This window comes from Triticum urartu, chromosome 4 (genome assembly GCF_003073215.2).
Source record: "Triticum urartu cultivar G1812 chromosome 4, Tu2.1, whole genome shotgun sequence".
Taxonomy (NCBI): domain Eukaryota; kingdom Viridiplantae; phylum Streptophyta; class Magnoliopsida; order Poales; family Poaceae; genus Triticum; species Triticum urartu.
The window spans coordinates 291,514,433-291,531,721 of NC_053025.1; the positions used below are offsets into that span (position 1 = coordinate 291,514,433).

The window sequence follows — 17,289 nt, forward strand, 5'->3', positions numbered from 1 at the left end:
TGTAAAATGAAAAAATACAGCAAACAGACAACTAGTTCCAAAATACTATTTTCTTTTGGATTTTGATATTTTAAATTTCATTATTTTTGTGCGGGTAAAATTTCATTGAATTTAAATTAAGGTATATTTAGATTTAAAATTAATTTGAATCTGGCTATAAATTTCGGGTTGTGTGCTGTTTGGGACAGATTTGGAGGCTGACTTGTGGGTCTACTAGGTTGACGTGTACTTTGGCTTTGTCAACTTAGTCCACAAACGATTCTAGCAGCAGTGACCGTTGGATGTTAATCCAACGGCCGTGCTACTTCTTAAATATCTGATCTTCTTGCTCCAGCCGCCCAAACCAGCTCCGGTGGTACTGCCTGCTCCCACCTCCCGTGGCCGGCTGTGCTACCACACAAGCCGCACCGCCCCACCCTACTTCATTGCTAGACAGACCATTCCTCTACTCACCCACACCTCCTGTTATTTTCCGGCGACGGCAGCCGGACCAGTAAACCCTCGTACTCCCCACCGCGTGGCAACCATTGCTGAGTCTTCCCCGGCTCTGTGTCGTTCCCTTCCTAGGCCTCGCCGTCGTCCACCGCCATGATGCTCTCGGCGCGGCCTGGTCAACGTAGTCAACGAACAACATCCATCGGCCGTGGACTGTACGCGCAAAATAATGATTCCTCCACCTGACAGCTGGGACCCATCGAAAGGGCCTCTGTATTTCGCGAAAAAAATGTTCCCCCGCTGACATGTCGGACCCACCAACTATATCTTCGCACGCAAGGAAGTGTCTCCTTATTACGCACAAAAAAAATGAATACCCCCTGCTAGCTGGGACCTACCATTGTGGGAGGCTGACTTGTGGGCCTACTAAGTTGACGGAGATGGAGGGCTTTGTCAACTTAGTCAATATGAACGATTCTAGCTCCAGTGACCGTACGATGTCCATCCAACAGCCGTAGTGCTTCTTCAACCTCTGGTCTTCTTGCTCCAGCCGCCCAAAGCAGCGCCGGTCGTGCCGCATGCTCCTGCCTCCCGTGGCAGGCTGTGCTGCCGCGGAGGCCTCACCACCCTCTACTATTCCCACCGCTGGAAAGGCCCTGCGGCGACGGCAGCCTCACACCGCAGCGGAACCAGCGAACCCTCGTACTCCTCTCTGCGCGGGTTTCCACTGCCACGTCTTCCCGGCTCCGCGTCGTCCCATTCCTAGGCCTCGCTGTCGTCCACCGCCGTGGTGCTCTCCGCGTGGCGTGGTCAACGAGGTCAAGGAACGACTTCCATCGGAAGAGTACTGTACGTGGAGAGGCTGACAGCTGGGTGCACGGCCACATCCCAGTTTTTTTATGATTTGCCAAGTTAGTCGCTTTGTCAAGCCTGTTGGGCTGCAAATCTTTCAATACGAGGAGAGCTTTCATTCGGCTGGCTGAGAAAATGGCCCATCAGTAATGAGAAATGGGCTGTACATTCTTAAAACAGATCAAACCGGCAATTAGTTTCAAATATCTTTTTTTTTTCATTTCGACATTTTAAATTACATTAATTTTTGTGCGTGGAGAATTTGTTGGATTTTATATTGATATACATTTATTTTTAAAATCAGTTTGAATGTGAGTCGAAATTTCGGGATTAAAAACAGTTCGGATCACACCGAAATATGCAAAAATTCATATAATTTTTTAACCGTGGCCACAATATGGGCTGTAATGCTAACAAAAAGAATATGGGCTCCAAAAAAACCTTAAGAATTAGCAGATGGGCTGTAAATTATTAGAAATAATGGCAGATGGGCTGTATGCTGTTTTCCATAGATTTGAGGCTTTCCTAAAAAAATGTTGACGCACAAGCAGTGACTGTTGGATGTCCATCGAACGGCCGTCATGCTTCTTCAATCTCTGCTCTTCCTGCTGTAGCCGCTCAAACAAGCGCCGGACTGCCTGCTCCCTCATCCCCACGGCCGGCTGTGCTGCCGCGCGGGCCTCACCGTCCCACCGTACTCCCATCGCTGGCCTAGCCATCCCTTTACTCACCCACACCTGCTGTTATTCTCCGGCGACGGCAGACGAACCAGTAAGCCCTCATACAGTCGTACTCCCCTCCGTGTGGGAAACAACTGCCGAGTCTTCCCTGCCTCCGTGTCGTTCCCTTCCTAGGCCTCGCCGTCGTCCACCGCCCTGGTGCTCTCGGCGCTGCCTGGTCAACGTGGTCAACGACCGACATGCATCTGAAGTGGACTGTACGTGGAGAGGCCGACAGCTGGGTCCACGGCCGCATGCAAGGAAATGCCTCCTTATTACACGCAAAATAATGATTCCTCCACCTGACATCAGGGACCTACCAACAGGCCTCTGTATTTCGCGAAAAAAACATTACCGCCGCTGACAGCTCAGACCCACCAGCTATATCTTCGCACGCAAGGAAGTGCCTCCTTATTACGCACAAAAAAATGAATACTCCCCCTGTTAGCTAGGACCCAGTATAGTGGCAGGCTGACTTGTGGGCCTACTAAGTTGACGGGGACGGAGGGCTTTGTCAACTTAGTCAATATGCACGATTCTAGCTCCAGTGACCGTACGATGTCCATCCAACGGCCGTAGTGCTTCTTCAACCTCTAGTCTTCTTGCTCCAGCCACCCAAACTAGCGCCGGTCGTGCCTCGTGCTCTTGCCTCCCGTGGCCGGCTGCGATGCGGCGGAGGCCTCACCACCCCCTACTACTCCCACCACTGGCCAGGCCATCCCTCTACTCACCCACACCCCCTGTTATTCTACGGCGACGGCAGCCTCACACTGCAGCGAACTAGTGAACCCTCGTACTCCTCTATGTGTGGGCAGCCACTGTCGCGTCTTCCCCGGCTCCGCGTCGTCCCCTTCCTAGGCCTCGTTGTCGTCCATCGCCCTGGTGCTCTCGGCGCGGCATGGTCAATGTGGTCAAGGAACGGCTTCCATCGGACGTGGACTGTACGTGGAGAGGCTGACAGCTGGGTCCATGGCCGCAGCAAGGAAGTGCCTCCTTGTTATGTGCAAAATAATTATTCCTCCACCTGACAGCGGGGACCCACCGGACGGGCCACCGTATTTCGCAAAAAAAACGTTTGCCCCTGACTGCTGGGACCCACCAGCTACATCTTTGCACGCAAGGAAGTGCATCCGGGCAAAAAAAAATGATTCGCCCCTCTGACTGCTGGGACCCACCAGCTACATCTCCGCAGGCAAGGAAGTGCCTGACAGTCGGGACCCACCTGGTCGAAACGTACGTAGCGTTGTCATTCTGGTCGCGAACGTGTATGTACATATATACTGGTGGATGTAGAGGTGCGCACGTGTCGTAGTAGAGGCACGTACGTGTCATAGTAGAGGTGCGCACGTAGCATGTACACGTATGTACAGCGGCCAGGGTGCAAGACAGAAAATACGGGCACGTATGTGTACATACGGGCGGGGTCTCGAATGCCTACTCACGCATACGTACGGCCAGGGCTCGTGTACATGGCTAGGTCAGAACGGAGAAACAACGTCGTCATCGTGTTCATGGGGAGGCAACGGAATGCGTCGTGTTCATGGGAAGGCAACAGAATGCGTCATGTTCATCGGGAGGCAACAGAATGCGTCGTGTTCATCGGGAGGCAACGGAACGCGTGGGAGCCAACCGGCTGGGTCGGAACGGAATGCATGGTCGTGTTCATCGGGAGGGCTTGGACGGAACAGGCGATGAAAACGAGGCCTGGTGTACCGCACAACGGAGGAAACAGACCTCCTACGTTCAGAACAGGGTCCTGTTGATCGGGAGGGGTCCGGCATACCGCAAAACGGAGGAAACGGACCTCCTACAGTCGAAACGGGGGTCCTATTGATCAGGAGGGGTGTGGCGTATCGCAAAATGGACAAAACGGACCTCCTACGGTCGAAACGGGGGTCCTGTTGATCGGGAGGGGTGTGGCGTACCGCAAAACGGACGAAACGGACTTGTGTTGGAGCGCTACGGTCGAAACGGGGGTCCTGTTCATCAGGAGGGGTGTGGCGTACCGCAAAACGGGACTCCATGGGATACTGTTCATCTCCATCGTTGACCTCCTCCAGCCTCCACGGGCTCCTGTTCATCCAGCCTCCACCGCGCGCTACTCCACCGGCTACTGTTCAACCACCCCTCCACGGGCACCCCTCCACCGTCTACTGTTCATCCAGCCCTCCACACCACGGGGTCCTGTTCAACCACCCTTACACGGGCACCCCTCCACCATCTATTGTTCATCCAGCCCTCCACCACACCACGCGGTCTTGTTCATCCAGAGGCAATGCCACCGCTCACTGTTCATCCAAACTCCCCACAACACTCACTATTCATCCCAGAGGCAGCATCGATCGGCTTGAGTTAGCAGCAGTAGCGAAGGAATCGCTCGATCAGGTTCAGTTAACAGCCATCGATCGATCGCTCGGGTTCAGTAATGTGTAGCATGTAGTGCAATCGCTCGGGTTCAGTTAGAGCCCAACGCCTCGCTTGGGTTCAGTTAGAGCCAACGCCTCGCACACACGCGCGTACGTGTACGAGATAAACGCGCATCGCTCGGCCCCCGACCTCCCACCGTAACCGGGACCTCCCCAAAATTTTCCTCCCCCTCGCTTCTACCACGGTTTTTCCGTCATGGACGGCCCAAAGAATGTCATGCAGTTGCGTCTTAGGCCTGCCCAAGACGAAAAGCCCATTTTCTGTCATGATTTTTTGTCATAGAAGTAGGAGCCCACCACATCTATGATGATACCGGGTTTTGTCACAATTATCGTCATAGAAGAGTCATATGTATGACAGAAAAAAAATTCGTTCGGCCAAAAATGTCATGGATGTGTCTTTTTTTTGTAGTGTACTACAATAGTGTATTCCATGGCCGCCTCCTCATGGAAAGTAGTTACTACTTGAGCTACGGAGGATGCTCTTTGACTGATAGCTACATAAACACATATTACACCTTGCCCTTTTTGATTGAGAATTGTATCTGTGGCTACTGCTGTTTTGCCAGTCTGTCTGTCCCCAATAATTAACTCTCGCTGACCACGCCCTATAGGGATCATCGAATCGATAGCAATAAGCCCTGTTTGAAGAGGTTCGTATACGGAACGCCTGGAAATTATACTTGGAGCAGGAGATTCAATTAAGCGAGATTCGGAAGCTATAATTTCGCCTTTCCCATCAATTGGTTTAGCCAGAGCATTTACAACACGACCCAAGTAAGCCTCATTCACGGGTATCTAAGCAATTCTTCCTGTTGCTTTTACAAAACTTCATCAACCCATCGCCCATTAATACAATCCCAACATTTTGGATTCCAAATTCAGAGAAATACCCCTAGTACCTTCTGCAAATTCGACTAATTCACGTGACATTATTTCACCAAGACCTATAATACGAGAAATCCCATCCCCCACTTGAATTACGCGACCTATATTCTCAATCCCTACTTTCCTATTATATTGTTCAATATGTTCCCGGAGGATTTTATGAATTTCGTCGACTCGAAGGGTTGCCATTAGTGTTTCTTGACTCTTTTTTTCGGAAGCAAGGGGAAAACTAATGCCTAAATTCTAAACGAAAGTAGAAGTTCAAGGCCTAATTAATTTAATTATCTCTTCCATTCCAGGGACCCGAGAATGCCAATATTAGCACGAATCATACGGAAATGTAATTTGGTATTCAAACAACTATTCAGAGTTCCTAGAGCTCCTTGTACGGCCTATTGGAAAACCCGATGTCGGACCTGATTCATTGCCCTTTGTTTTTCAAAATAAAGGGTTTCGTTTTAAGACTTTTCCAATTGTTCCAAACTAATAGAAATACCATTAATCAAATTTGCTTTTTTTCGTTCTATCTCAGAGTATCCATTCATTCGATACTCATCCGCTTCTAGTTCGACTTTCTGTAATCGAATCTGAGCTTTTTCGAGTTGCTCAATGGTCCCTCTACGCAATTCTTATGAATTTCGAATAGTACTCAAGATCCTTTGTTTTCGATTATCTAATAAATCTTTTAATGAAAGTAGATATTTTGTAAGTTTACAACTTTTATGATCTCTTCCTGAACCAAACATGAACCATTCGATTCATTTGGCTCTCACGCTCCTTTTTTCTATAGCTATTTCCATATTTTTTAAGTAATGAGCCTACCCTCTATCTTCTTTTTTATGTTTATATTTCAATATACCGAAACCTATATAGGACTAGATAAATTGATGAGGACATGACTACCTTGGATACGACCAAAAATATTGCATACATGCATATTTGTCAGGTGATTTCTAATGCAAACTATTCAATAATCTATTTATGTTATCCAGAACAAAAATACTTCACACACTTTTGTGTTTTATCTAATTGCAGGTGTATGGGACATTTGTACAATCCACATATGAAGACAAGGGAAAAGGAGAAGTTTAGGTTGTGTTCAAAATGTCCTCTCACGTCACTTTTGGGCCAAGAGAAGATAGAGTCCAAGTCTCTCACGTTCTGGATTCAGATTCGGACTGCACAGACATACCTGACTCAAAACGCCAACAACTTTTTCATACGGACTCCGAATTGGGTGATTATTTTTTTGTTGGAAACTAGATTTAGTGCTCTTTCCAACCCAATTGGATTCACCTTCAAATTCGTCCGGAGCGTTGAGTTACGGACGAAACAATCTGACGTTGCAGCAGAATCCGAGTCAAACTACAAGCCCAAAGGTGTTGCATCACCTCCACTTGGGCCCATGAGCCTTGTACGACCTAGGGTTAGTTTTAGGCTGCCTTGGGACGTCCTCCCACCTCCTTGGCCGCCACCCCTTGCTCCTATATAAGTAGATCCATCTAGTAGCTTTTTGCTGGGGATTTGTTTAGTTAAAAGTTAGCCATTGCAACTTCGTGTACTTCGTTTGTGTCCAACGACCAGACCAAGACCGCTTACGGATCCCCACCATTATCAATACCTCATATATATTTGCAATATTCAGATTGATTTATCATATTCTTGCTCGTTCTTCGATTGCTTGCAGGAATAGACCTTCGTGGTCAGGCCGACCGTGCTTCCGGCATCGTCAGTAACCTCAGGAGATTGGTTTAGCGATTGCTAAGGCGCAACGTCATGCACGTTTGTAGTCGGATCGTCAAAGTCGTCTCCACCAAATCGATAGTTATCATCTCATCGAAAGATCAGGACCCTCGCCTCTATCATAAATATTAAGAGGACTCTTCCGCCTAGATAAAAATATATCATGGTCAGCAAAGTTTTTTTCTTTATTTTTATTTGCCCTCTAGTTAATAATTTCAATTTCATTAAGAAAAACTAACTAAATAAATGGAAAATGAAAATTAATAGAATTCTTTTTTTTCTTCAAATCCAAAAAATTTCTCTTTTTTATACATAGGTCGTCGATTCAGCATTGGTTAAAAAAGGGCAGGGTGCCCCCTTTTTCTAGTAAATAGTTCAAACCATTTTATCGATATGAGTGTTCTATATATAAATTTTATATTAGCTATTTCCCGTTTAAATTCGGTACTAATACTAATATAGTTGTAGAAAGGGTACCTCTTTTTGTCTGGACTTCAAGCAGTTTAGCTTTAACCGTGTTAATGGTATCACATTCTTGGTTTATAGAGAATCAAAGTTGATTTACCAATGAGTCGTGAAATGCTATGGTTCTTCCATATGATTTCTAAATTTATTCAGAAGTAATTCGTCGAGATCGTGCACCCTTTTCTTATTTATCCGAAAAATACCAAAAAATATTATAAAGTGCAGCCGAATAGATCCAATCTATTCTTGAAATATACAACTCGCACACACTCCCTTTCAAAAATAAATCAAAACACCAACCACTACGGTTAGATTTATTAGATTTGTTGCTAAAATATCGGTATTAAGCCCGAAACTGCCAGCGGATGGCCAATGAGCTAAAAAAACGAAAGAATGGGTTACATTTTTCATATGTCTCCTCTTATAGATAGGACGAACAAAGAACAAATTTTTCGATCACTTACTTCGCTCGCCCTTTTTTGATCGATTTTTTAATGCAAATAGATTCAATCTAGTAATTTCTTTTAGATTAAGTCTTACGTCTTGTTTGATCGGTGAAAGACTTGCTTTGTTGAAATGTTCTGTTCCCAAAATCCATAAAATAAAAGGAAAAAAATTTCCACTTTCCTAAACTAAGGACGGGAAATAAGAAGGTGAGCATATCTTCCAAATTAATAATACTCAACTCAGCCCTTCTTAGAATGGGGTATTATCTATCCTGATAAATAGATAATTCCAGGAGTAATAAATAGGAGTAAATTAAATAAAGTATTGATATAATTGGAATTGCGGAAGCAAATACCAATTTACTAAAAAAGAAAAAAGTATCTAATCGAAATCGAAAGAATTTTTTTTAAGATTAAACAAAAGGGTTCACAAATAAAAGCACCAGTGCCACAACTAGTCCATAAATTGTTAAAGCTTCCATAAAAGCTAGACTAAGCAATAAAGTACCTCGTATTTTACCTTCCGCTTCTGGCTGTCTCGCAATACCTTCTACAGCTTGTCCTGCAGCAGTACCTTGACCAACTCTAGGTCCAATAGAAGCAAGCCCTACGGCCAATCCAGCAACAATAATAGAAGCAACAGCAATTAGTGGATTCATGATGAGCAGTTCCTCGTGTCAAAAAAAAGAAATGGTTAAGGATACAATCAACCAATAAATTCTTACTTCCAAGCTCTATTGGGGAGAAGTAAAGTAATTAAAAAGTACAAATTGAAATCAAATTGAAATGATAATGTGAATTGTCCGAACTACATGGAAGGGAATTCCATATCCATATACCAGATTAGATAATGAATCTAACCTAGGAATATATAATATAATATCCTATATATACATTTGTTTCTTCTAGTTTATTTGCATATTTTCTCATTTTTCTATTGAATCGGATTCTAAAATCATTGCCTAAAATGGAAACCTCAATAAAAGAGGACTCCACTTATAGACATTAAGGATATTATAGTATAGATCTAGCCTGACTCCACCCTCCTTAATGCATATATACTTTGAAAATTCCATAATATAGTCTATTCTATTCTCTCTCCTACAACTCTAGGCTATATATTCATACGCACTTCTAACTATTTTTTTTTGCAACCAAGCAGATTATCTGGAACCATGCATGAATTGAGCTAAGCTTCAAAAAAAATACTATTTCCAAAAAGAGTCAATTCAATGATGACCCTCCATGGATTCACCTATATTGGTTGCGGCTAATGTTGCAAAAATAAGAGCTCGAATACCGCTTGTAAATAATCCAAGAAACATGACCGGTATAGGGATTACTAAGGGGACTAAAGAAACAAGGACAACAACGACTAATTCATCCGCCAACATATTCCCGAAAAGTCGAAAGCTAAGCGATAATGGTTTTGTGAGATCTTCTAGGATGTTAATTGGTAAAAGGATTGGAGTTGGTTTAATATATTTCTCGAAATAGCTCAATCCTTTTTTTGCTAAGACCAACATAAAAGTATGCCGCTGATGTGAGTAAAGCTAAAGCAATAGTAGTATTTATATCATTCGTGGGCGCTGCTAATTCCCCATGGGGTAACTCTATAATTTTCCAAGGTAAAAGAGCACCCGACCAATTCGAAACAAAAATAAAAAGGAACATAGTTCCAATAAAGGGAACCCAGGCACCATATTCTTCTCCAATCTGAGTTTTGCTCAAGTCTCGAATAAACACAAGGACATATTCCAAAAATTTCTGACCGTCGGTCGGGATGGTTTGTGGATTCCGAATAGCTATGACAACTGAACCTAGCAAGATAGTAATTATGACCCAAGAAGTGATGAGTACTTGGGCATGAATTTGGAAACATCCTATTTGCCAATAGAAGTGTTGGCCTACTTCTACACCTGATATATCGTATAACCCATTGAGTGTTTTAATGGAACAAGGTATAATATTCATATTGTCCTTTGATAAAAATTGAACTTAAAAAAAGGAATTCTTTTGATTCAACCATCTCTTTCTCAACTCAGCAACTTGAAGTATTAATCTTATATTTAGGATACCAAGAAAGCACATCAGATCATAATATATATCAATACCCTCTAATATATATCAATATTCCCCTTCTTTTTTCTATGCAAAAAAAAGATATAGTAAAGTAAGTGATTCCATAAATTTACGCAGTTGCCCAAGAATTGACTATATATTCTTAATCAACGATTTCTTATCTAGAGAGAACGACCCTCACAAATTGAAAATACTAATTTGGTAAGAATCAATCGAATTGAAATCATAGTGTCATCGTTGGCTGGAATCGATATATTCGCGAGATCCGGGTCACTATTTGTATCGACTAAAGAAATAGTAGGAATCCCCAAAATGTCACATTCCCTAAGAGCTATATACTCTTTTTGCTGATCAAGCACGATCACAAAGTCTGGCAATCTCGTCATATATTTGATCCCGCCGAGATACCTTTGCAAGGTAGATAATTTTCTCTTCAAGATTGCCACATCTCTTTTTGGGAGATGGTGGAATTTTCCCATTTTTTCTTGTGCTCTTAAGTCTCTAAATTGAGAAAGTCTAGTTTTCGTAATTGACCAATTCGTTAACATACCACTGAACCACTTTTTATTAACATAATGACAATGAGCCCTTATTGCAGCTGATGCTACTAAATCTGTTGCTCTTTTTTTGGTACCAACAATTAAGAAACTTTTTCCCTGACTTGCTGCATCAAAAACTAAATCACAAGCTTCTGATAAAAAACGAGCCGTTCTAGCCAGATTTATAATATGAGTACCTTTACGCTTTGCCGAAATGTAAGGGGCCATTTTAGGATTCCATTTCTTAATACCATGACCAAAATGAACTCCTACTTCTATCATCTCTTTCAAATTAATGTTCCAATATCTTCTTGTCATTTTTTCCACACTTCCTTTTTTTAATCCTACCATTCCATTACGGAATTTAGTTCTTTTTGAAGATTAAGAAAGATCCGAAATAGCTTGAAATAAATAATAATTGTTCCGAGAGAACCTTGTACTAAGATAAGAGTTGGCCATTGATACATGGTATAAACATAACCACCTTAATGAATTAACTGACTTATTTTACTTATTAAAATAAAAATCTTAAAAATCTAAAATTTAACCTGTTAGTGTTCTAAGTTCAAAAGTCTAGTAAAGTAAAAAAATATTTTTTATGTATCCTTAAATGATATAGGGTTAAATGTTAAATGGGGGTTCTTAGGTCTCATAAAAATTGTTTGTTACGTCAGAATCTGAAGAAACTAATTCTGTATGGAGAAACAAAAAATCACTCATTTCCGACGCGAATAGATTGTTTTATTTAGAAATAAAGGTTCTTCTCTTGTGGGGAATGATGTACAAATTTTTGGAATCCTCTACCAACAGGTATAATCCCCCCCAGAACTACGTTTTCTTTCAAGCCTTTCACTAATCAATGCGACCTCGTAGGGCAGCTTTTGCTAAAACTCGACCAGTTTCTTGAAAACTTGCTTCAGATATGAAACTTTGGGTATTTAGGGAAGGCCTTGTTATTCACAATAAGATTACCCGATAATAGATCGATTCATCCAAAGCTCGTCCTGCTCGTTCCGCTCGCAATAGTCCGATTAATTCCCCAGGCGAAAAAACATTAGATATTCCATCTTCGAAAACCCGCACTTTTGATGTTACTTCGCATATAATAATCTCTATATGTCTATTATGGATCTGTACCCCTTGGGATCGATAAACCTTTTGGATTTTATTAACCAAAGAGATACGAGTTTGGGCTATGGTTAGCTCAGCTCCAATCAAGAATCCCCAAGGGACCCCAAGAATTCTTGGTATATGCTCATTCCAATCCTCAATTCTCCTTTCAAGATTCTGGGATAATGAATCAATTGAACGCGCTTCAAAGATTTGTTCCACTTTTGGAAGACCTTGCGTTATGTCACTAGATCTCGATTTTTCATATATAAATGTAACTAACCTATCTCCCTTGTAAAGGATTTCTCCATAATGACCATTAACAGTTGCTGCTGTAGTGGCCAAATAAGGTTTAGCTGCTCTTATAACAAAGGAATTCATATTTACAATGAAAATTTGACCGGATTTTTTATGTGCGATTTAAATAGACATACATTTTCACAAATAAATTGTCCAAGGTGAATTATTGCCAATGTCTCTTCCCAAGAATCATGATGGACAAAGTGACAATTCAAAAGGAATGGATCCAACATTATGTTACTATCGAAATTAGAAATCCTTTTATTTTCATCTATTAAAGAGTATTTAAGTTCTTGAAGTACTTGGAAGGTTTGTTTTAAATTTTCAACGAACAAATATTTTTAACAGGATTTTATTATGAGTTAGTAAATATTAAGATGAAGAAAAATGCGATATACTAGCTATAATAGCGCCTAAGGGTCCAAAACTTTCTCGAATAGGAATTCTAGGATTCCATTCTTTTATCGCATTGGGATGTTTTGAATTCTTGAATAAACCAATTCAAGAACAGTTGGATGCCGACAAAAACATCAAAGAGTGGTATTGTTTATTTCGATTCAACAAAGTGCCAATAGCTTCTGGATGTTGGCTAAGTGATTCAATCTTCGCCTTGGAATAAAAAGAATTGATATTGGTGTGATCTAACCTATTATGGGGAATCGGACCTGCACTTGTCCTACCATACCTTTTTCGTGTATACGAAATAGTGGACTTGACTAACTCAATTCTTAGGAAATCGTGAATAAGATCATTTGCTCTTACCTCAACAAGGGAAGCACCAGCCTTTTCTTTTTCTTCTTGTTCCCAATTCACTACTAAGGAAGTTCTAACAAATTGACTATTTGTGTGATAAATTCTTTGAGTTAACTTGCTATTTTCATGAGAAATAAAATTGACAAGTCGAATTTGGAGATTATTTTCTTCTTGCAAGAGATCCTGCGGGAAAAGTGTTGCTAAATTTCTTCCTTCGTCCATTTCATATGCCACTGTAGGGCGAACGGAAACAAAATACTTTTCCTTGCTCTTGAGAATTTTTTTCCGTTGAACATAGACCCAATTTTTCCTTTTTTTTGATTCCTTAAGAGTGTTTTATTTGTCTTTCTAGCGGTATCGAACAGCCACCTAATATCTTATCCGCCTCTTCAGGAAAATGAATATCTCCGGAAAATAGTTTGAGTTTCGTATGGCTTTTTTTTCTCTTCACTCGGACCAGTCCGCCTAGTCGACTTCTTGTATTTTTTGTGAGTTGTGTATCCACTCCAATAATACTATTGTCAAGTATCTTTAGGGATGAAGATCTCAGCAAGATATGAAGTTCTTGAAGAATGAAAAAAACCGATCTACTTCTTTTTGGTATTTTAGACTAAATTCTTTTGTTCCTTGATGCTCAATCAAACCCTCTTTTTTTAAGATGGAATCTTCCTCTGGGCTCTCGTATTCGTCCTCTGAATCTTCTTCTGAGTCTTCCTCTAAAGTACCATATTTTTCCTCTGCGCTTTCCCCGGGGCTGCCATATTCGTCTTCTGAGTCTTCCTCAAGAGTTCCATATTCGTCCTCTTGGGTCCTATATTTGCTCTCTGGGCTCCCATATTCCTCTTCTAAGTCTTTCTCTAAAGTCCTATATTCGTTCTCTGGGTTCTCATATTCGTTTTCTGGGCTCCCATGTTCGTCTTCTAGGGTTTCATATTCGTATTCGTCTTCTAGGATTCCATATTTAGATTCTTCTAGGGTTTCATATTCATATTCGTCCTCTCGGGTCCTGTATTCGTCTTCTAGGGTCTCATATTCCTCTTCTGAGTCTTACGCTCGAGTCCTATATTCTTCTTCTAGGGTCCTATATCTAAATTTAACAATTCATGAACCCTTTTTATCTTTTCTGTATCGGGGATCGTCAAAATAAGCAAAAATAGTATTTCTACGTAAAACACCCATAAGGGGGATTTTAATCGAAATCCCAACCCATGATATTAGTTCTTTCTCTTGTTCTTGATGATATTGTAATGGAATGACGAACCTATTTCTTCGCTTTTTCGCCAACAAATCTGAATTATCTTGAAAAATGGAAGGATAGATAAAATTCCAATGGCCATTGGACATGATTCGATCCGACGTTGAATAATCAAGAATTTCCCTATCTTTTTTACCATAAGTATTCATTTTATCTTGATCCTTGTGGAGTGAAAAAGACGCTATACTTGATCTGCACATACTTACTGACAATATCCATAAATGGCTTGTTTTTAGTAATCGGTGAAGATTACCATATTGATATTCGGGCACATGGTAAACATCAGTACTCCAGTGCATTTCGCCGTCTGATTCAGAATAAATATGCTTTTGTACCCTTTCTTTAAAATATAAAGTGGACGTTCCAGCACGAATCTCCGCAATTACTTGTTCGGATTTTACATATTGATCATTTTGCACTAGAATCAAGATTTTTGAGGGAATATTCACACTATATAGAATATCTTGACTCTGAATAGTTACATGCAAGTCTATGTAATATAGAAAAGCAGGCTGCCCATGACGGGTACGTGTGGGGTGAACCAAATTCTCATTGAATTTTATTTTTCCATTCGAAAGGGATCGTACAAGGTCGGTAGTACCCCCTGTGAATACTCCGCCAGTATGAAAAGTTCTTAATGTTAGTTGAGTCCCTGGCTCCCCATTTGATTGACCTGCAATAATACCTACGACTTCTCCCAATTCGACCAGATCACTATGAGTAGGACTCCGGCCATAGCATAATTGACAGATCCAAGAAGTGCTTCGGCAAGTAAAGGGGGTTCTAATATATATTGGTTGTGCTCGAAATGGTTGTGCTCGAAAGGCAGTTATGAATCGATTGACTAATCCAATTCCAATATCTTGATTTCGCGTGGCAATGCATCATGAACCGATGTATATATATCGTCTGCTAATACACGGCCAATTAGTGTTTGGACAAAAAGTTTTTCCGTCATCCCATTTTGAGGACTTACAGAAATACCTCGGATAGTACCACAATCTCTTATACGCACAATAATATGTTGAACTACTTCACCAAGTCTACGTGTAAGATATCTAGCATCTGCTGTTCGCACAGCAGTATCTACAACCCCTTTGCGGGCTCCATAGCAGGAAATTATATATTCTGTCAAGGAAAGTCCCTCGCGTAAATTGCTTTGAATAGGTAGATCAGTCATTTGTCCTTGAGGGTCCGACATTAATCCTCTCATACCTACTAATTGGTGTACTTGAGATGCATTTCCTCTGGCTCCTAAAAAAGACATTAGATAGACTGGATTAGAAGGATCCGTTATCCGAAAATTTGAATTCATTTCTTGTTTCAAATATTCACTTTGTCACATACCATATCTCAACAGATTGGCATAATTTTTCTACCGCGTGTACAACCCCATAATAATAGTGTTTCTCCAAAAGAAAACCCTGTTGTTCCGCGTCTTGGACTAACCATCCCTTAGAGGGTATTGTTAAAAGATCCTCGATTTCTAACGAAATCGATGTAGTAGTGGCTTGATGGAAGCCCAGAGTCTTTAGTTGATCCAGTATATGGGATGTATATCCCATTCCAAAATGATCTATTAATCTTCTAATAAGTCGTTTCATACCAGTTCCATCTATCTCTTTATTATGAAAGACCAGATTGGTCCGTTCCACCATACATAAGTACCCCCTTTTCGGCTGAGTAGGATTCGACAATTGCTGAGTAGGATTCGACAATGGACCTGAGTCAGTGATTCGAAAATTTAATTAACTTAATTGCCTCAATCTCAATATGGATTCGCGTGGCAAATAATGATGATAGTAGGGAAATCGGAATGCCCCCCGAAAGGGGAGGGGCACCGCCGAATCTAACTTTCTTGTTTAGGTAGTGTATGAATAGGCCTGACTAAATCCTTATAAGAAATATGACCAAGAGTAGTTCGAATGTATATCGAACGAATTTCTTTTTTTCTATTTCCCATTATTAGATAGTGGGCATAAATCTCATGATAAGTCCCCAAAGATTCATATTGAACTTCAATCGAAACTTCTCTTGACCCAATGACGCATTGACCCAGGTTCCATCGTAGCCACAAGGGACTATCTAAACTGATTAGCTTTTGTCTATAAGCTCCCAGTGCATCATAAGAACTAGAAAAATGGGGTTCTTTATCTTTCCTATATTTAGAATTATTATTATTATTGTAATTTACTTTTAGATTTGGGTAGTTTCTGCAACTATTATATCAATTTGCACAAATACCTCGACGCTTTCCAATCGTTAACACATAAAGCTCGATAAGCATGTCTTGGGTTGGTACGCAAATAGGATCCCCAATAGCGGGAGATAAGAGATTCATATGAGAAAACATAAGTAAATGGGCTTTTGCCTGAGCTTCCAAGGATAAAGGTAGATGAACATCCATTTGATCTCCATCAAAGTCCACATTGAAACCCTTACACATTAATGGGTGTAAAGAAATAGTACGCCCCTCTACTAAAGTGGGCTGAAAGGCATGTATGCCTAATCTATGCAAGGTAGGTGCTCTATTTAACAGTACAGGATGTCCCCGCATAACTTCTTGAAGTATTTCCCATACAATGGGTTATTTTTCCCAAATTTTCCTTTTAGCAATCCTTACATTAGAAGTGGCGCGTTTCGTGATTAAATCGCGAATTTCAAATAGCTGAAAAAACTTTATTGCTATCTCTAGAGGTAATCCACATTGATGTAATGAAAGCGAAGGACCCACAAAAATGACAGAACGCCCCGAGTAATCGACCCGTTTCCCAAGCAGAGTCTCGCGAAACCTTCCCTCTTTACCTTCAATTACATCTGAAAGTGATTTGTATACTTTACTGTGACCATCCCTCGTCAGTTGCCCCCGGGACCCACTATCAAGAAGTGTATCCACGGCTTCTTGTACCAATTTTTCCTGGCACATTACTAAATCTGCTGGCGCTAATTCACTTCTTTTTAATAGATAGGCAAGATTGTTGTTCCGACGGATAACTCTCTTATAAATTTCATTAATGTCTGAAGTCACTACTTTATCTCTAGACCTATAAACAATAGGTCTCAATTCGGGAGGAAGAACCGGTAATAAGCACAAAACCATCCATTATGGTTCTACATTTGTTTGAATAAAATGTTTCGCCAATTGCATGCGTCTAATCAAAAAAACTTTTCTTATTCGTCTTTTTATCTTCCCACTCATCTCCACTATACCCCTCGTCTTGTAATTCCTTCCATTCGACCAAAGAATTCTCTATAATCTTTTCCTATAATAATAAT

At 41.2% G+C, this 17,289-nt stretch overlaps 2 pseudogenes; both read right to left on the reverse strand.

Annotated features, from left to right (window-relative positions):
* Nucleotides 1-8,141: 8,141 nt before the first annotated feature.
* LOC125551511 lies at nucleotides 8,142-15,671 on the reverse strand (annotated as a pseudogene).
* On the reverse strand, nucleotides 8,919-10,136 carry LOC125551513 (annotated as a pseudogene).
* Nucleotides 15,672-17,289: the final 1,618 nt, after the last annotated feature.